The sequence below is a fragment of the Rhinatrema bivittatum genome, chromosome 7, assembly GCF_901001135.1.
Source record: "Rhinatrema bivittatum chromosome 7, aRhiBiv1.1, whole genome shotgun sequence".
In the NCBI taxonomy this organism is placed as follows: domain Eukaryota; kingdom Metazoa; phylum Chordata; class Amphibia; order Gymnophiona; family Rhinatrematidae; genus Rhinatrema; species Rhinatrema bivittatum.
The window spans coordinates 24,987,958-25,010,078 of NC_042621.1; positions in this window are offsets into that span (position 1 = coordinate 24,987,958).

Below are 22,121 nucleotides of genomic sequence, written 5' to 3' on the forward strand. Positions count from 1 at the left end.
ATCCCCAATTCTGCAGCCAAAAATAGGCTGGAAATCCTTCCCCCATTGACTTTAATGGAAACCGAAAACGTATTCACATATCAACGTATCGGATTCTCCATACGTCCGAATGCAACGGAAATGACCCCCGATGAATACGTATCACGAATGCAACAAAATATTTTTGGCTGCAGATCCCTACTGGCCTATAGCCTACCTGTTTAAATGTGCTAAGGCGAAGAAGTTTCCACCCTGGCACCACTTATCTTCTTCCCAGAACCTGAGTGAAAAAATGACCATACATCATAATGGTAGCTACTGAACCAGAGGAAGGTGCTGAAGTGATTCCACTTTGGTGCCTTCCTCCTTGCATTCAGCAACATTTTTAAAGGACTGGGACCCAGGTGGGAGCAAGTGGGAATAATTCCTGACTTTCTTATACTCAGAATCCAGGGAGGAATAAGTGGGGGCCTGGGTGAGAGCTCCCTGGAGGGAGGGCCTCAGGTTGGCCCAAGGCAGGCTCTGGTCCAGCTCCAGGCTGCTCCTAGGCAGGTTTTGTGTAGGCTAGGGTCTGCTCCAAGGAGACAATATGGACAAGGGTCTCAGGTTTACCTTTTTCTAGGTGGGAGATGGTTTCCAGGGCAATGGGAGGCACAACTTTGTAAATGAGTTTGTTCTTTTTTGTTTTGGATGTTTTTCACAATCAATTTTTATTTTTGGTTCGGCAAATGAGCCAAATTGAAAAAAGAATAATTAAACAAACTGAAAACCAAAAATTAAACTCTGAAATGAAAAAACAAACTGAAACATAAAATTGAGGGGCTGCATATCCGTATTGTTCAAAAGGAAGTATAAACTCATGAAAGAGGGACTCGGCAAAGTGCTGTATATTCCCTAATGTTCTTGTGGGTGAAATTGGATACTGGTATAGCCTATAGCAGGGATGGTGAACTCTAGTCCTTGAGTGCCACAAAAAGGCAAGGTTTTCAGGATATCTACAAGGAATATGCATGAGAAAGATTTGCATGCACTGCCTCCATTGTATGCAAACCTAGCTCATGCATAATCATTGTGGTTATCCTGACAACCTGGCCTGTTTGTGGCACTTGAGGACTAGAGTTTGCCATCCCTGGCCTATAGCAAGCAGTGTCCTATTGAATCTGGAAAATACTGTTCCATACAGTTTATTGAGAGATAGTATTCCCTGTTTCCTGAGAGAATTCAAAGCCAAAGATTCCTGCTAAGTTCAGTTTCTATTAGGAAGACTTTACATTTCAAAATATAACAAGAAAAGTTATATTCAGTCTATGTAAGCAGAGGGTAAAATTACAAATAAAAGAAATAGGGTTGAAAGAAAAATATATTTTTAAAATTACCTGCTGAAATTATCCTTGGTTGATGATTGGCTTAAATCTGAAGCTGGCTGAATGAAGGGGCTGTTACAGCCTATGCAAGAGGAATAGGTTTATTTCATTTCTTTATTCCCCACTGCTTTCCCTCTTTTTGCTGAGGCAGCAATGATGCCGCTGGGGATTGTAGAACTCCAGGAGAGGTATGAAGGCAGCAAACAGGTAGCCAGCAGCCGAAGGAGCTTGCTGTCTCTCTCTTTCAGCAGATAGGGATTTTGCTGATGCTAAAGGGGCAATTTTCAGCATTTGGAGGCCCTGGGAAAGCCCCTGGCTGACAAAAGAAGTGTAGGCCCATATTCCCTGTGACTTAGATGACATCACTTCAGGCCCAGGGCTGAATAGGAGCCAAAATTAAAAGTTAAATAAAAACAAAACTAAACAGTTCAAAATTATAAAAATGCCTGATTCTAGGTAGGGATACCTCAAGGAAGCTCACACATGATTCTTAAAGCTCTGGATGAACATAAAGAAACCCATGATAAAACTGACTCAAAAGTTACCAAAAACTCCTAAACAAACCAAAATAAATACAGGGGGCATTTCAGGGGGTGGCAAAGACCTCCATGGTGACCTTTGGTGGCTTTAAAAATAATTTTAAAGGGCTGAAAAGCCCATAATTGCCAGCATACTTATAAGGGGCAAAAACATCTAAAATATGTAGAACTAAATCCCAGCTGTGGTGGTGGATACCAGAGTAGTTCTTTCCAAACATTAAATGGGCAATTGTTTATTTTGAGAATGAAAACTGAAATAGAAACAGAGAGAAAGACAGAAAGATAGAGAGACTCTTGTGAAATGCTGTCACTGTAAAAAGACATAAAAGAGGTAAAATATGGATTAAAATACACAGGGACTCTGTACTTTATTTGAGAAAGATCTAACTAACAATATCTGGGGGTGAAAATATTCAAAAGTGCAAATAAGTTGCACAAAATGGCTATTGGCCAGATAATTCAAGCTAGTTTGGTCCAAGATTTTGCTTCTTCATAAAACATCTATAAAACAAAACGGTTGAATAAAGAATCAGATTCTTGTTGAATATATAAATATGCATAACATTTAACAGAAAACATTTGCAAATAGTATTCTAAATACTTAGCTGATAAAGCAGATACTATAGGTATTTACCTTTCCCCAAAGGGCTTGTAATCTAATTTTGTACCTGAGGAAACAGAGGGTAAAGTAACTTGCTCAATCTCACAAGGATCAACAATGGGATTTGAACGCTGGTTTCACTGGTTCATAGCCTGCTGCTCTTACCATTGGACTACTCCTCCATGGCAGCAAAAGTGAATTTTATTTGTTTTTGTGCAGAATGCCAATTTGCTTAATCTTATAAATAAAATTAAAAACCATATATTTTTAAATAATCAATTGTTCTAATCCCATTTGGTTTTATCTTAAATCTCTATCTTCCCCTCTTATTCCTAGATGGACTGCTCTAATGGGTTCTGGACCCCTTTTTTTCTAGTTAGACCGGAGAGAGAAGGTGGGTATTTTTCTAGCTAGCTCCTTTGTTCAAAACATCTAGTGAACCCTACTCAAGACATTCAGAAACCCTTAAATTGTTACCCTCATCTATCAAAAGTGGGAGGATCACTTACAGAGGAGGTGGTTTCGACTTGAATAAATGGAAATGCTTATTTCTAGACAGACAAAGATGACTCAATCTTAGTCATCTTATGTAGATATGGATACCTGAACTAACTGATACTTCACGCAAATCAAGCATAGCTCTCTGCTTCAACGGCAGGGGAGAAGAAAAACTGATACTTCACGCATATTGGCATAGCTCTCTGCTTCAACGGCAGGGGAGAAGAAAAACTGATACTTCACGCATATCCAGCATAGCTCCCTGCTTCAACGGCAGGGGAGAAGAAAAACTGATACTTCACACATATCCAGCATAGCTCTCTGCTTCAACGGCAGGGGAGAAGAAAAACATAATTCACGCATATCCAGCATAGCTCCCTGCTTCAACGGCAGGGGAGAAGAAAAACTGATACTTCACGCATATCCAGCATAGCTCTCTGCTTCAACGGCAGGGGAGAAGAAAAAAGGATTCACACTCACAAAGCGGAGTAGCTGGCTTGTTACGGCGGTTACTACCCCAAACCAAATAAGCCTGATACTTCACTTTCAATGCATTTCCAGAATAGCTCTCTGCTTTAACGGCAGGGGAGAAGAAAAACTGATACTTCACGCATATCCAGCATAGCTCTCTGCTTCAACGGCAGGGGAGAAGAAAAAAGGATTCACACTCACAAAGCGGAGTAGCTGGCTTGTTACGGCGGTTACTACCCCAAACCAAATAAGCCTGATACTTCACTTTCAATGCATTTCCAGAATAGCTCTCTGCTTTAACGGCAGGGGAGAAGAAAAACTGATACTTCACGCATATCCAGCATAGCTCTCTGCTTCAACGGCAGGGGAGAAGAAAAACTGATACTTCACGCATATCCAGCATAGCTCCCTGCTTCAATGGCAGGGGAGAAGAAAAACAACCAATAAGGGCTGAATAACATAGTCTGGGTAAAACAAATAAGCATGGGTGTAGCTTGCTTATTGCGGTGGTTACTTCCCCTACTACCCCTAACTAATCAAGCTTGATATTTCACTTGGATGCAGCTCCATCACTGCTCTCTACATTAATGGTGGGGGTGGAAGGGAAATAGAACCAAAGAGCTAAGAGAAACAGATAAGTATGAGAAAAAATGTGTGAAGCTTGCTGGGCAGACTGGATGGGCCGTTTGGTCTTCTTCTGCCGTCATTTCTATGTTTCTATGTTTCTATGTAACATACAAATATAATTAAATAGTATGCACACTTTCTTGTATACCCAAAGGCACAGAAACCCTGATGTATGTAAAGTTACATCAAAAAGCCACTGTCAAGAACAAAAATAATTCTGCTCTTTATAACATAAGAGTCAACAAAAGAATTTGCTATGGCAGATTTTTGATACTACACTAATAACTGTGCAATAATTACTTTTAAAATATGACTTCAGTTTATTATAAAAAATGTTTAATATAAATAGGGTGGTCAAATAGCTCAATGTGTAGAGGGACAAATTGAGCCAGTTCTGCGGTGCGATTGCTGCTGGCTTTCGCACCCAATAGTGCCATCATAAAAGGTGGCGCTATTGGGTGTGAAATTGGCAGCCGTGTGTCTTCCGTGATGTCTTCGCGGCATCTGTCTCGGTGCCGCCTTGACTCCTCCTGTTCCGGTCTTGACGCCACCCCGACTCTGCCCCCATTTAGTGATCGCATGCAAAAAGGGGCTTTTCGCGTGTGAAAAGTCCCTTTTCAAGTGCGATCACTTTGGAAAATGACCCCCCTAAATTGTTACATTTTTAAAACTAAAATTTATATTATTTCAGATTCACAGTGATGTATAAAGTAAAGCAAATAATAAATTACTGCACTAAATTCAATTCCTGAGGATCAGAAATTGACATTAAAATTTTTTTAAAAAAGGCCATTTCATGGGTTTATAAAAAGAATATTTCATATTTCAAAATATGACAAACTTTGAGATGTGCATTTTAATTGATAGTCATTAACCATTCTTAATACTGGCATTACGCTTCAGTAAATAAATCCTATGTAAATAGGCAATTTGTATCTATTTGTATGTGTCTATGGCTCACTGCTATGCAATTAGTATTCCAGCTATGGTGCAGAAAGAAAATAAGATAACTGTTCCCATAAATCCTTGAAAGACAGCTGCTACTGGATACCCATACATAAGTAATAAGTTTAACATTTAAAAATGCTAGAATTCTCAGATATTTTCTCTGATTTTATTAACCCAGACAACTCATAATAATTATGATAAACAGAGATTGTCATTAAAAATCAGCAGAAATTTGATAAGATTAAGCATAATATAATTCATCTTTCCATGCAGATTCCTTATAACAAATTACGCCTTAGGTTCCAAATTAAGGAATTGTTTAATTGAGCAAAGCAAATCAATTTTAGGATGCTTATTTATATGTAAAAAAGAGATTTTGAGATTGGCAAACTTGATTAGTATCCTTATTTTATTTTAAATAATAAAAGATATGCAATATTTGCATACCATAACTACCTAATTAATGTAAAACTTACTGCTCATAAGTAACTATGAGATAAAACATGAATTACATTTATATTTTACATTAGAAATGAATGACCCAATGTGCTAAAGGGCTTTTCCCATTTTGTGTATATTGGAAAAATGCTTAGGACATTATTTTTTTATTTTTATTCTGCTTTTTAGGCACTTTCAAAGCAAATTACATTCAGGTACTATAGGTATCTCCCTATCCTCAAAGGCTCACAATCTAACTAGGTCATTCATCATAGTCTATTAGGGCCTGACTGCATGTTTAAAGGGGTCTAACGCACATTGTGCATGTCATAAATAGCACAATGCAAGCTGGCATGTAAATTTTAAATTTAGGAGGCATGTTGGAGGAGTTCATGCAAATTTAGGTGGCCTACCACATTCTGCAATAGCTTAACACACACTAATGTGGGATTTAATGTCATAAATAACTACACCTTGTTTTTGCAGTACAAGGGGAAAAAAATGTTTTATCGTGCCTGCAGCCATTATTGTGGATCATAGCTATTATTGCGTAAGATAAAAAAAAGGTCTTCTATCAGACACACCTGCCAGGTGTGTCTAATAGTAGAGAGTAGGTATATGAAGAAATCAGAGGGGATCTGGATCCAGTCACGGAAAGGTCCCATGCTGTGCTAGGCCTCACCAAACTATTGACTACCCTGCATTTCATGACAAGTGGCTCCTTCCAAATGACAGTAGGAGTCATGGGGGGATGTCCCAAACCACTTTTTCCCACTGACTGGACCAGGTCATAAGAGCTGTATCTGACCACATGAATTGCTACATAGCATATTCCTCGGGATGTAATTGAAGAGAAGTTTTTATGTCATAGTTAACTTCCCAGTATCTGGGCACTATTAACTGCACTCACATAGCCATCATCCCACCCTGTGACAGGGAGGAGATATATCGCAACAGAAAGCTCTTCCACTCCAATAATGTGTAAGTGGCCTGTGATGTTCAAATGCCCAACCTCAACATGGTGGCCAGGTATCCAGGAGCCACAAACAATTTCCTTTATAGTTAGGCAATTGGGCCTGTATGAAAATTTTGAGGATGGCCTCTACAGTGAAAGTTGACTCATAGGTAAAAAAGTTGCTTCTTTCTCTATTCCATCTCGGGCAATGTGTTAGAAGCAAATGGCACAGATATGTGGGGAGCTGTGGGGGATGTAACAGTATTGCTGACATGACAAGCGGATTGTTTAGTTAGATCTGCATGACATTGTGCCAGGATCTGACTTTCTTTCTCCATGCTCAAGAGGCCTGCTAATCTTGTGAGGCTACACAATGCACTTGCCATAATGTTTGGTGTGTGAGCAGGCACTACACACTTTCCATGAGTCCACTTTAAACAGTGGTTTTTTCCATTCTTCTCATTTGGAGAAGAAGAAATTTCACTGGTTAATGACATCCTTTAAGTGTCCACACTTAGGGTAGGAAATAGACTTTTAAGGCTCATGCTAAGCTATATGTTAGCTTCTACTGTCTTATAGCATGCTATGATTTGTCAGCCACATCTCAAAGTGTCTGTGATGTGAATGCTGCTCCCATTCTGTCTTTGCCACAGGAGATTTGGGATATGGTTGCAAGACCTGGCTTATCACCCCATTGCTATTCCCAACACGTCGGCAGAGAGTAGGTACAGCAAAGCCTTACGTTCTATCCGCTATGTTATAGAACGCACCTTCAGAGTTCTCAAAAGTAGATTTTGCTGTTTGGAAAAAATGGGTGGAGGTTTAATATATGCCCCACCCAAGGTAGGAGATATAGTGCTGTTCTGCTTTGTATTCCATAAACTCGCTCTACGCCTTGGCATACCAATGGAGATACTTCCAGATCTACCCCTACATCCTCCATGTGCATCCGCACAAGTCACTGAGTGGCAGACAGCTTCGGCAAAGCTTCATAGAATCCTACTTTGCATGTTAAGCCTCAACTACTCCTTCTCCTTCAATGTGCTGCAAGAGAGTTTGTGTAGGACTTTCAACAAAGTGCTCATAGCTTGGCCTAGCTTGTGGCATTTGGCTTGTCAGGCCTATACCTAGGACCCTGGCCTAGTGCTCATGGGTGAGATAGTGCCATAAGTGTGATGAAACTCCAGCTAGGCATTGAACATGAGAGTTACAGCTCTACAAATCTTATAAATCACAAGTAGCCCTGAAGCTTAAAGACACAGCCTTTATGGTATCAATCACAGAGTTGCTACTTTATGGCCTCATGCCATGGATGATAACTGTGTGCATGTGAAATTATGCACCAGTACTTGGGATGCTTTGTGTCATATTAGCCTGCAAAAACACTGCTGACAGCACTGGCTCAGCTGTTTCAGAGCTAGTGCTGACATCAGAGTGCTCACCTAGCAGGCCTTCAGTTCCAGCCATTAGTAAAGGGCCTGTGCAATATTGTGGCATTACCACAATGCTCACAGGTCATGCTAAGCTAGCAAACCTCTTTGTGGTTGCATGCACCCATACATAGATGCACCCTGCTACACCTGCTTAGGCAAAATATATACTATCATGTCCAGATGTTAAGGGTCTGGGCCATTGGGGTGTCATGTTGGTTAGGTTAGTTTCTCAGGGAGGCAACACAAGGATACTGGTCAGACTGTGTGAGGGCAGGATTGGGAATCAGATGCTGTCATGCCTTCACTTGTATTTTCAAGTCACCTCAGAAATGTCAAAGTCACAGTATAGTTTCTAATGACTCTAAGAGCACCCCCATGTCTCCTAAGAAAAGGTTTGCATCATTAAATCCAATGCAAAGGTGTGTTAGAAGCTATTTGTCTTGCCTGAACCATCACATGTAGCCTTTGTTAAATATGGAGATGTCACAGTGCTGCAAGACCATTGGCCAATCTAGCTCAGGGCTTGTCAAGTGATGCTGCTTTCTCTCTCTCTCTCTCTCTATATATATATGTAGAAAATATGCAGAATAGTTTGCTTGTTATGATAGCTAGTATTAGGGATGTGAATCGTTTTAGGACGATTAAAATTATCGTCCGATAATTTTAATATCGTCTTAAACCGTTATGGAACACAATACAATACAGATTCTAACGATTTATCGTTATAAATCGTTAGAATCGTGAGCCGGCACACTAAAACCCCCTAAAACCCCCCCCCGACCCTTTAAATTAAATCCCCCACCCTCCCGAACCCCCCCCAAATAACTTAAATAACCTGCAGGTCCAGCGGCGGTCCGGAACGGCAGCGGTCCGGAACGGGCTCCTGCTCCTGCATCTTGTCGTCTTCGGCCGGCGCCATTTTCCAAAATGGCGCCGAAAAATGGCGGCGGCCATAGACGAAAAAGATTGGACGGCAGGAGGTCCTTCCGGACCTCCGCTGGACTTTTGGCAAGTCTCGTGGGGGTCAGGAGGCCCCCCACAAGCTGGCCAAAAGTTCCTGGAGGTCCAGCGGGGGTCAGGGAGCGATTTCCCGCCGCGAATCGTTTTCGTACGGAAAATGGCGCCGGCAGGAGATCGACTGCAGGAGGTCGTTCAGCGAGGGTTCAGCTTCAGTCCCTCTGAGCAGCTGATTCTCAGCAACTTATCTGAGGCAGCTGTGGGTCGAGTTGGCCAGCTGGACACCATGTCACATCTACAGCAGGAAGGTGAGCACAAGATGGCACTGGCCATCCATTGCTCCTACATGTGACAGGGACTCACCAATGGCACCGGTAGCCCCTGTGACATAGTAGGTCAAATGCTATTGGCGCCATTTTGATGCGAGGCAGGCTGGACAGCCCGACGGCACGGAGGGAGAAATCACTCACGGGACCCCGCTGGACCACCAGGGATGTTAGTAAGTCTTGGGGAGGGATCGGGATGGTGGTGGTGGTGGGGGGGTGTATTTAATGTATTATAGTAAATTTTAATGCTTGGGGTAGGTTTATTTGAGCTTCATTTTCCCACGTTGATTTTTGGGCCTGTTTCGTTTTTCCCCGCTTAGTTTTTTGTTCATTTTTCAAAAAAAAACTAACAGAGGAAAAACAAACTTTACCCTAAAGCGTCCGACTCAAAAAAAAATGAAGCTCATCTCTAGAAATCAATAGAGAAATCAAAACAACATTTCAATGAAAGCAATGGGGTAAAACCAGAACTGGATTGGCTGGTTCCCCTTGACATGGAGCTGTATGCTCACCTTAGGCCTATCTTCTCTGCCACTTTCCACCTCACAAGGTCCTGAACAGATAGGAAATGTCATGTGCATTTTTTATGATTCTAGACACTTTCATGAATCTTCAAAGGACAGGGCCATGTGTTTGTGTAAGCGGTAGACTGTGACCCAAATATGTGCAGCACAGTGAAAGTGCTCTATCTCCTTAGAAAATCATAATCCCCAAAAACTCTGCTGCCTGGCTTAAGCCCTCCCTCTGCCACAAGGAATACCAGCTGGAGTGTAAAGCTGGGTTGTGGCTATATAGAATGCTAGGGCCATTAATATTTCTGTACCACAGCACTAGTAATTAGGTCTATCTAGTGTAGCATGCATCCCATATGAACCAAAGTACAGAACACACTGATTGTCATAGTTTGATATTTTTTATGTCTTTTTATAGAGGAGCCAGATGATGAGCATCCTGGACCTGTACCTAGATGACCCCAAAGGCTATACTGGTGTCTGTGGGTAATCCCTGACTCCTTGGATGAGGAAGAAGGGTGAGCCCATGAACAACTAGAACAGCCTGAGGAGGAAGAGGAGCAGCAGTGGCAGGAAGAGGAGCCGAAGGACACACTGGCTGATCTGCTACAGAATCGCTCGCAGGACAGCAGTGCGTCTGACCAGCCCGAACCTGAACTGGTTGCCAGTCAGGCTGAGAGACTGTTATTACAGCAAGGCGCCTGCCTCTTGGACACTATCTCAGGCCTGCTTGATGTGGTAAGGCAGGAAGCACCCTCCGCGATAACATGAGGGAGGAATCACAAGCCCTCCGTGATACCATAGGGAGGAAGGACAGGAAATTCAGCAGGCAATACGGGACCTTTGCTAGTCAACTGATGAACAAATAACAGTGTAGAGGTAGGTAAGCCAGTGGATGCCCCCCCTGTGCAGCTGCAGCCACCAATGGCCCCCATGGCCTTTCATGGTGCCCTGGATGTATTACCCTCCACCTTATGGGCCACCCTTCCCATGATGGCCCATAAGGTGGGCCATCATGGGAAGGGTGGCCCATAAGCGGGCCCGCTTATGGGCCCGCTGTGGGGCCATTCAACAGCGGGCTCTTCAGCACCTTCCCGTGCTGAAGAGCCTGCTGTGGGACAGCCACCCCCACCTCAGCCTGAACCAGGCTATTTGTGGATGGCACCACCCCCACCCCCACGTGCACCACCTATCGGGCTTCCCCCACCACCACCAGAGCCACTGCTGCTTCTGGCTGTACCTTCCTGCAGCCATGAACTAGAACTGCCCCAACCTCCTTTGACCTCTGAGGGTAGCGTGATCAGAGGCAGTGATCCACTGTGCAGGAGCTCCAGATTGGGGCAGGCTAAGCTTCCTGAAGCCAGAAAAAGAGGACGGCCAAGGAAGTGAAATTTTTGTCTCTGAAACTTTATTTATCTGTACCTTTTTGTAAATAAATGCACTTTTTTTTACATAAGCACTTTATTGTAAATAAATCCACTATCACCTTCTGAAATGTCTTTCAATGAGAGTGCTCCTTTGCTGTATAGCCTGCCTTTGACTCAAGTGATGTATTTCCTGCAATTCATCCTGAGTCAGATGCTCTTCCTCCTCCTCATTCTCTTGAGGGGCCTCCTCTGAAGAAGGAATGTGTCTGTTAAGTGCAAGGTTATGTAGCATACAGCAGGCTAGAAAGATCTCACACACTTTAGGGGGGGCTATAAAGAAGGTATCCTCCAGATCTTTCTAGATAGCGGAAGCGTGATTTAAGTAAGCCAAATGTTTGCTCTATGACAGCCCTGGTCTTAGTGTGCCCTGTTGTAGCAACACTCAGCAGCAGATGCAGGGGTGGCAATGGGGATCATGAGCCAGGTTTTCAGTGGATAGCCTCTGTCACCTGTAGGATAAGACACAGAAAATCAGAGTAGCATATACCTTCTGGGTTTCATAGTGGCACAGCTCACAGGGCAAGTAAACAAGAGCCCTGCAGTGGCACCCTAAATATAAGGGTGACAAAAATAAAGCAGGGGACTATGTATGTTAGAAGTGGTGGGTATCTTACAACCTAGAAGCCATCCCCCAGTGATGTGTCCTTGCTGGAAATGGTCATGAATTCTTGATTGTAATAGAAAGCAGGCATCGTGAGTGGATCCTGGAAAGTGGGGCACCACATTCATGATGATGCCCTTAGTGTTGCAGACCACATGCATGTTTAGGGAGTGGAATCCCTTGCGGCTGTGGTAGGTGGCCTCATCTCCTGGTGCCCTTATGGGCACGTGAGTGCAATCAATAGCTCCCAAGACTGAGGGGAAGTGTGTAATTTGATAGAAATCAGTTATTATTAGTTGTTATTTCTGTCTTCTGGAGGAGAAGGAGATAAAGTGTTGTGCTTTCCTGAGCAAGGCAGCCAGGATCTGCTCTAGAAACCTTGAGGTGGAAGACTGAGTGATTCCAGATGTAATTCCTGTTGCAGTCTCTTTCCATTAGACAAAATTCAACAGTGCAACAGGTAAACACTTTATACTTTCCCAGTTTCCACCAGTAAGTCCCACAAGCTCTTCCTCCCACCTTCTGCCTTGCTCCTGAATCGAGTGACCGTCGGCCGTCGGCCCCTATGACATAGTGAGGGCAAAGGTAGCGCTGGCGCCATTTTGAATACTGGCAATATGGCCTGAGTGCAGGAGATCGCTCCCGGACCCCCGCTGGACTTTTGGCAAGTCTTGTGGGGGTCAGGAGGCCCCCCCAAGCTGGCCAAAAGTCCCTGGGGGTCCAGCGGGGGTCCGGGAGCGATCTCCTGCACTCAGGCCGTATTGCCAATATTCAAAATGGTGCCAGCGCTACCTTTTCCCTGTCACAGGGTAAGGGCAAAGGGCCATCGGCGCTATTTTTATTAACGCAGCCGATGGCCTGAGAGCCGTTGATCGCTCCCCGCGCTCCCGCTGGACCACCCAGGGCCGGCGGAAGCACTAGGCGAACTAGGCGGTCGCCTAGGGCGCCAGCTTCCCGGGGGCGGCACTGCCCCGGTAAAATTAAGAGAGCCGCACTCAGCCGCTGCCCCGGTAAAATTAAAAGAGCTGCATTAAGCCGCCGCCGCCCCCCTGAAGCCGCTGCCGGCAGCCCGCCCCAAAAGACCCATCTGACCTCCCCCAGTGGTTTGCGTGCTCCCGGTCCCTCCCGCTGCTCGTTCTTCCCTGCTGCCGTTGCCGCCGGGCTATCAGCACGTTCAAGCCCAGTGGGAACGGCAGCGGTGCAAAAAACAAAAAAAAAAAGCTGTGGCATCCGCGGCTGCCCTTTTCTTCCTCCCGCCCCCCCCCCCCTGACCCGGAACAGGAAGTGATGCGCGGGAAGGAGAAAGAGCGGTGCCGCATGAAAAAAATAGCGGCGACAGCAGCATCGGCCCCTGAGCAATTGAAGCAGCCGGTAATCGGGAAAGGAGTCAGCAGCATGAGCCTCCCGCGGCCGATGGGATTCTTCCTTTTTGGCCTGCAGGGGCTGGAGGAGGAGGAGGCTGTTGCAGCTCCCATTTGTGCTGGGGGGGGGGGGGAGGAAGTGAGTGAGAGAAAGAGAGAGAAGCAGCCAGCCTGCCTGTGTGTGATTGAGAGCCTGTGTGTAAATGAGAGAATGTATTTGATTGAGAGCATGTGTGTGTGATTGAGAGAAACTGGTCAGAGAGCTGATGTGTGTGTATATGTGAGAGACAATGAAAGTGACTGCTCAAGGAGATGACTGATGTGTATGTGAGAGTGTGAGACAGTCAGAGATGTGACTGATGTGTGTGTGTGTGTGAAAGAGAAAAAGCATGGAAGTGAGAACTCTGGGTATGTGAAAGAAAGCATTGGAGTGAGAAGCCTGATTATGTGAGAGAGAGCATGGGAGTGGGAAGCTTGTGTGTGTGTATGCATGAGAGAGATCAGGTGACTGGTGTGTGTTTGTGTATGTGTGTGAGAGAAAGAAAGTGATTATGGTAATGAGAAGCCTGTGCATGTGGAGAGAACAAGCATGAGAGTGAGAGACTGGTGAGTGTGTGTGAGAAAGAGAAAGTGATTATGAGAGTGAGAAGCCCGTATATGTAAGTGGAACACGGGAGTGGGAAGCCTGTGTGTGTATGGCATGAGAGAAACTGTTCAGGAAGGTGACTGGTGTGTTTGTCAAAGACTGTTTGGGAGATGATTGGTGTGTGAGAGACAGAAACTGGTCATGGGGGCATGACTGATATGGTGTGTGTGTGAGAGACATGGGCATTAAGGAAGAGGACCATGAGTATGGAGCTTAGCCACTTCTGCTGCTTCTGGTGTGTACTACAGCCTGCATGGAAGAGGAGTAAGAGAGCTGCTGGAGGGGGTAAGTAAAGATGGCTTTTTAAGTTTATTTTTCTTGATTGACTGCCATTTTAATTATTTAATATTATGTGATGTGTCTGCTTTTATTGATTGAGCAACAAGTATAGCTTTGGTTTATGTTTATTTTATTTATTTTTATTTATTTATTTATAAAAGTTTCTATACCGTCGATAAGACAAATCATCTCAATGGTTTACATGGCATTAAAATGTCAAATAAGTGTTCTGTTATAAATACAGACTTCGTTATTTTCATTAATGCACAATGTAAGTTAATTGTGTGTGGAGGCGGGGGGGGGGGGGGGGGGGCGGCATAGCTGACGTTTCGCCTAGGGTGCCTAATACCCTTGCACCGGCCCTGGGACCACCAGGTAATTTTAAAACCTTTTTTGGGGGTTCGGGAGGGTGTTTTGATTATCAGATTGGGCACAGCCGATAATCAGAACTCAAATCGGGCTGGGCGATAAACATTTTAAGATTTGGATCGGAACCGATCAGATTCCGGTTCCGATTTACATCTCTAGTAAATATACGTGTGTGAGATTGGCTGAATGTGCCAGGTCATATGTGCGCATGCCTTATAAAATACGTCATGCACACGTTAGTCAGATATATGCCCCCGACATGTCCCTTTTTTTATGCGCGCAACTTTGTGCGTGCAGGCACATTTATGCACACAAATACCGCTATGCAAAATTCAATTTGCATGCGCCAGACCTACTTACGTGCATAGGTGACAATTTTTAGGAATGCAGGTTTTTTTAAATTCACACTGTTTTGTTGACCTATGAAACAAGTGAATAAATATAACCTTGAATCCATTTACTGATGGATTCAATATATGAATGCTAACCCAGGTTGTGAAAACTGAAGAAGGATATGATTACTGATGTATAAACCGCTGTGATATTCTTTTGGAATGACTGTATATAAAACACATAAATAAATAAATAAATAAATAAATAAGTAAGTAAGTAAGTAAGTAAGTAAGTAAGTAAGTAAGTAAGTAGATAAATATATGCCTTTTAGGGCATTTAAAACAGCTAAGGCCATTACATCCAGCTGATTTGTATTGTTATCTTTGTGTTATGATGTTATCATTGTTATGAACTATCAAGATGAAAAGAGGAAGTTGAAGGTTGCCAACTGGCTCCAGATATTATGGATAGATTGATCCAGTCCTGGTTTTATCTCATTGCATGCTGGGACATATTCTGATTTTCTGATTGCATTCCCTGAGAAAAGCAAGACTATAAGTACCTGCATAAAGAGGAGTAAAACCAGGAATGACTCAACCTATCCTGAAAATCTGGAGACAGTTGGCAGCCCTAGGGACCAAGGATGTCTCGATTGCCCCACTTATAGTTCCTGGATTGTTTTAAGTTTTTCTTTTATCATAAGGTCATTATTGCAATGGTCTGATTCTGAAAAGTGCTCTCCCTCGGAGGTGTTGGCCTGGTCTTCCTTGTAGTGTTTGACCTTGTGTCTCAGTGAATTGATTCTTCACTTTAAGGTCTGGTCTGTCTCACTATTGTAGCAGGTTTCTTCACATTTTTGCAATGAAGTAAATACTACATTAGAGGAGAAGCATGAATAGGATTATCCTTATGCTGAATTTTGTTTCCCATGTAGATTATAATGGGGTCCTGTGACAAGTATTGGAGTAGTTTACAATGTGGTATATTTCTTCTTTCTGCTAGAAGTGGTTGCTTGAAGATCAATACCGGTGGAGCAGGGAATATTTTTTTCTGTGCTTCTTCCTGCTGTTGTGTTGGCAGTATGTATTTTATGATTTTTCTTAGTTTTTCCAGCTCTGGATTATATGTAACTACAGGGTGGCCCATGGAAATAGCCTGCCTCCAATGCACTGGTATTGGAGATGGGCTACTTTTCCATGGGCCACCCTGTACAAGGGGTACTCACTCTGTGGTTTTCCTGGCTTAGGGTTGCAGTAGATTTGTCCTGGGGTTTTTTTTAAGTGAACAAGCAATATTTTTGGAGATGAGTTAATAATAGCATAGGCAATGGTTTTTCAGTGATTCCTGTTTACAATAGCAATAATCTGAAACCTAGGTATTGAAAATCAAAATGCATCTTTTGAATCTAATATTTTATCTATTTGTTTTAAATAGTTCAACTTCAAGCAAAATAAATAATCTTTGTCACAATAAACAAAATCAGACAGAAGGGATATTTTTGAGTTATAATTTATCTCCACTGTCAAAATACCTAATAAATCTCCATTCTGTGAAAATCAGAGAAAAGCTGAAAACTATGCGTAGGAGTAGTTCTCCAGAGAATAGGGCTTTCTGTCCTCTCGAGTCAGTCTGAAGAGCTTTTTTTGCAGTGTAAGAACAAAGCAGACTGGCTAAATATCTCCATATATTTTATCATTTTCATGGTTCAGAAATTTGGAAAGAATTAAAGACAGTGTCATGCAAAATTATGATATCTCTCACACAAACAGTTGAAAATTATTAATGTTCCATTAGTAGAGACTTGTGTCCTTGACCTTGAAAATTTGCCAGTTTTATACATACCATTATTATTGCACAGCAATAACTATGGTTTTTTGAAACAGCAAAAGACATGAATTATTTCTCTGTTTGAGTACAGTAAAATCTGAGATACAATATGTATTATCTATTCATTACCACTCTTAACCTGCAGAGATACTTGTCTTAAGATCTAGTTTATTACTACAGCTAGAATATCAAAGATGCTCATATGGTATCTTCTTGGTATACAAAAGGTTCAAAATATCTGTGCTAATAATGCATATCCTAACTATAGATTCAGTAACAATCTGTTGTCTATTTGTTTTGAAATTAACTATTACATCCATAATATACAGGTGCATTTTGTATTTTTTCAAAAATGAATTTCTATTATATTTTAGTGCTTATAAAGGTGCCACATTGACAGCACTGGAAACCAAAGTCCTGCATTTATCCAGGTCCGGCTGACTGGGTATGCATACCGTGCATTCATATGGAGTGGCACACCCAGGAAGGCAGCAGGCTGGCGTCAGCAGGAGAGGCCACAGGCCACTGGCGGAGCATAACCAGCAGTCACAGCGCCTGCGATGGAAGGAGAAGCCCATGCATGCACATGCCCCTCAGTTTCCTCTCCTTCCCCACTCCCCCAATCAGGAAGATTGGGTACAGGTGGTCTTGCTGGCAGGGTTCCTACTCATCACCAGCAAAAGTGATGTCCTGCGGTGCCACCGGGGTTTCCTCCAAGCCAATGGCAGAAGATGAGGCCCTGCAGTGCCGCCGACCTTTCCCCAGAGCTGGCAGCAGATGAAGAGGCCCTGCTCTGCAGCCAGCGGCCAAAGAAGAGGTCCAAAATGTATGTGAGTGAGAGATTGGCCTTCTGAGAGTGAGTGCCTGTGTATGAAAGGGTATGTGTGTGAGTGTGTGTGAGTGTATGTGTATATGTTTGACTTTGTAAGAGCCTATGTGTGTATCTGTGTGAGAGCTTCCGTGTGTGTGTCTGTAAGAACTTCTGTGTGAGTCTGTTTGAGAACTTGTGTGCCTGTGAATGTTTATTTTATTTATTTATTTATTTATTTGTTTTATATACCGGTGTTCGATTTACATATCACATCGGTTTACAGATAGGTGCAGGAAGGGAGTCCTTTCCTTTTGACAGGTACAGTAAATGATTAGAGAAATGTCATAAGATGTTATAGCAGCAATATGGGTAAACAGTGCCAAAATAGCATAAATAATAATAGTGTAACAAAAAGGAACAGATAGCATAAATAGTGGTAAAATAGCAGTAATTAGCATTGGAGTACCAGGGTAACAATAATTATCATTAGGTATATTTTGTGTCAGAGAATGTGTGTTTATGTATGTTTTGTGCCTGTGAGAGCCTTTGTCTCACATATAGGCTCTCACAGGCACGCACACACACATAAACAAAATGGGGCGGATTTTAAATGCCCTGCGCACGTAAATCTGGCCGGATTTACGCGCGCAGTGCAAAGGTGATTGGCGCCATTTTGAACACTGGCAGCAGATCGCCTTTGCCCTCACTATGTCACAGGGGCCGACCGTCGGTACCTTTGACATAGTGAGGGCAAAGGCGATCGGCGCCATTTTGAGTCCTGGAATCGGACGGCCGGCATGCAGGAGGTCGCTCCCGGACCCCCGCTGGACTTTTGGAAAGTCTTGTGGGGGTCAGGAGGCCCTACCAAGCTGGCCAAAAGTCCCTGGGGGTCAAACGGGGGTGCCAGAGCGACCTCCTGAACGCCGGCCGTCCGATGCCAGGACTCAAAATGGTGCCGATAGCCTTTGCCCATACTATGTCACAGGGGCTACCGGTGCCATTGGTCAGCCCCTGTCACATGGTAGGAGCACAAGATGGCGCTGGTGACCATGTGACAGGGGCTGACCAATGGCACCGGTAGCCCCTGTGACACAGGCTATCGGCGCCATGATGAAACCGGCAAACGAGGGTGTGAGAGTGCAGTGGATGGCTTCTGGACTCCCCGCTGGACCACCAGGGAGCTTTGGTAAGTCTTGGGGGGGTCAGGAGGGTGGGGGGTTGTAGTTAATTTTAATTTTAGCTGGGACACGAATATAACTTGCCGTATTAACGCATCGGGGCGCCATATGGCCGAATGCAATGCATTTGCTCCCCAACGAATCCGAATCACGAATGCAACGTATGACGTCCCTCTGCACATCCCTAGCAGTTTTGTCTTTTCATAGATAAGGTTGTTAGGGTTGTTTTGGTATGAGAGATTTACTATTATTCATGGCTTTCTGAGAGCTAAGCTCAAACCCAGCATGCATTACAAAAAGTCTAATTCCATAGGAGCTCCAAGTGTCTTTTTTGCAGAGTTTTCTGGCAGGTGCCACAGGAGTGCTATACACTTGAATGTTCTTTTTCATGTATAATTTGTTAAAAATGCATAATTTAATTGTGTGTGTCTGTAAAGGGTGTATGTGTGTGTTTGGTGGGGGGGGGGGGGGGGTGGGTGCAAGGCTGTAAGGTTTACCTAGGGTACCTAATATACTTCCTTATCCATGGTTTCTGGGTGGCACACTAAAACAACCCTAAAACCCACCCCCGACCCTTTAAAATAAATCCCCCACCCTCCCGAACCCCCCCAAGAAGTTCTGGGTTACCTGGGGTGCAGTGGGGGGGTCCCGGTGTGATTTTCCACTCTCGGGCCACAGCTGCGATAATGGAAATGGTGCCGGCGCTACCTTTGCCCTGACAGGGCAAAAGCGCTGGTGCCATTTTGGTTCCTGTCCCCCGACGTCACGAGCGCAGGAGATCGCTCCCGGACCCCCGCTGGACCCCCAGAGACTTTTGGCCAGCTTGGGGGGGCCTCCTGACCCCCACAAGACTTGCCAAAAGTCCAGCGGGGGTCCGGGAGCGATCTACTACACTCGTTGCCATATTGCAAAATGGCGCCGGCCGTATGGCCGTATTGCCGTATTGCAAAATGGCGCCAGCCGACAGGGCAAAGGTAGTGCCGGCGCCATTTCTATTAACGCAGCTGTGGCCCGAGAGTGGAAGATCACACCGGGACCCCCCCACTGGACCCCAGGTAATTTAAAACATTTTGGGGGGGTTCGGGAGGGTGGGGGATTTATTTTAAAGGGTCGGGGTGGGTTTTAGGGTTGTTTTAGTGTGCCGGTTTTCCCGCCCTCCCCCGATTTACGATTTAAATGATTTAAAAAAAAAAAAAACGTGACGATCAGATTCCCTCCCCCCCCCCCCCAGCCAAAATCGATCGTTAAGACGATCGATCACACGATTCACATCTCTACTCAGTGGCTATGCTTGTGCAATTATTTGCCTCTGTGGCTCCAAGAATGGTACCAATCAGTGCCAACTAGTTTGATTTTTATTTTATAATAATATTTTCCAATGCAATCAATTCAGAATGCAGTAAAAACATTTTTAGAGAGGTTTTTGAAATGTTATATACAATAGAGATGTGAATCGTGTTCTCGATCGTCTTAACGATCGATTTCGGCTGGGAGGGGGAGGGAATCGTATTGTTGCCGTTTGGGTGTGTAAACTATCGTGAAAATCGTGAGCCAACCCCCTAAAACCCACCCCCGACCCTTTAAATTAAATCCCCCACCCTCCCGAACCCCCCCCCCCCCCAAATGCTTTAAATTACCTGGGGATCCAGCGGTGGTCCAGAACGGCGGCGGTCCGGAAGGGCCCCCTCAATTGAATCCTGTTGTCTTCAGCCGGCGCCATTTTGCAAAATGGCCGCCGCAAAACGGCGGCGGCCATAGACAAATACGATTCGACGCAGGAGGTCGTTCTGGACCCCCGCTGGACTTTTGGCAAGTCTTGTGGGGGTCAGGAGGCCCCCCCAAGCTGGCCAAAAGTTCCTGGGAGTCCAGCGGGGTTCAGGAAGCGATTTCTTGCCGCGAATCATTTTCCGTACGGAAAATGGCGCCGGCAGGAGATCGACTGCAGGAGGTCGTTCAGCGGCGGTCCGGAACCCCCGCTGAACGACCTCCTGCAGTCGATCTCCTGCCGGCGCCATTTTCCGTACGGAAAACGATTCGCGGCAAGAAATCGCTTCCTGAACCCCGCTGGACTCCCAGGAACTTTTGGCCAGCTTGGGGGGGCCTCCTGACCCCCACAAGACTTGCCAAAAGTCCAGCGGGGGTCCGGAACGACCTCCTGCGTCGAATCATTTTTGTCTATGGCCGCCGCCATTTTGCGGCGGCCATTTTGCAAAATGGCGCCGGCTGAAGACAACAGGATTCAATTGAGGGGGCCGTTCCGGACCGCCGCCGTTCTGGACCACCGCTGGATCCCCAGGTAATTTAAAGCATTTGGGGGGGGGGGGTCGGGAGGGTGGGGGATTTAATTTAAAGGGTCGGGGGTGGGTTTTAGGGGGTTTTAGTGTGCCGGTTTTCTTGCCCTCCCCCTTCCCCCGATTTACGATTTTTTAACTATAAATCGGGGGAATTGGTATTGTATCGTGGCCCTAACGATTTTTGACGATTTAAAATATATCGGACAATATTTTAAATCGTCAAAAAACGATTCACATCCCTAATATACAATCATATAATATCTTATAGTATTTCTTAACCTTTACATACAGACAGATGTAATAGAATAACAGCATGCTTACAGTGTAGTCAAGACAAACATACAGTACAGATCAAACGAGTCTTCTGATGAAATACCATAAAATTCTCTTCAAATCCCAACTATAGACTTGATACCATTCCTTTAATGAATTCCTATATATCCATTCACATAATATTTCATTTTTATTATCAGTGCAAATATATAAAAAAATATTTTTTTAGTCAATCTAGACCTAGTAAGGTTAGAATTAAACAGACTGGAACACCTGGAAGCTGAATTAAGACAGCTAACTTATTTCACATGACATACAGATGGCAATGATGTTTTGGTTATTTGCAGCCTCACCAGGATTTGAACTAGTGATATAAAGATGAAAGACGCTAATCAGGGGCCATCTCATCCCCATGTCACTATTTTACTAAAATCATAGGCAGTGCCTGTAGCACTCCCTATCATATATTTAAGACTGGAGGATTTGGGCTAAAAAGTGACCACCTCCACTGCCATAACCAGGCAATGAAGAAATATGGGAATTTTATAAACTGTAATAGTAAGGCATACAATTTAGAGTATTTTTGTTTATGCATCTACAACTCATATTTCTCTTCTATATTTCATATTTTGATAATTGTTCAATGAAAAGGTTGTCATGAAACTTGTCAAGAAGGATTGCAACTTGAAGAATGCACGTAGAGATAAAATTATAGTGAATATTAGACATGCAATCCTTTAGAGGGGTTTTTATTCAATTATTTGATATTTATTTTATTTTATTTATTTAAAAATGTTTGTATACCGCCTTTACAATTCGAAGAATTAATCAAAACGGTTCACAATAAAAACATACATAAAATTCAAAGCAATCAGACAATACACAACATATCATAAAATATAATAAAAGCCCATCATAAACAAAAACCAAAATGAAAAAAAAACCAGAACTTAATATATGGAAATTAGGATGTAGTCAGTGAACTAAATGCTTGCTGGAATAGGTAAGTTTTTAACATTTTTTTTGAATTGTTGTACAGAAGAAATAAGCCGGAGAGAATCAGGGAGTGAATTC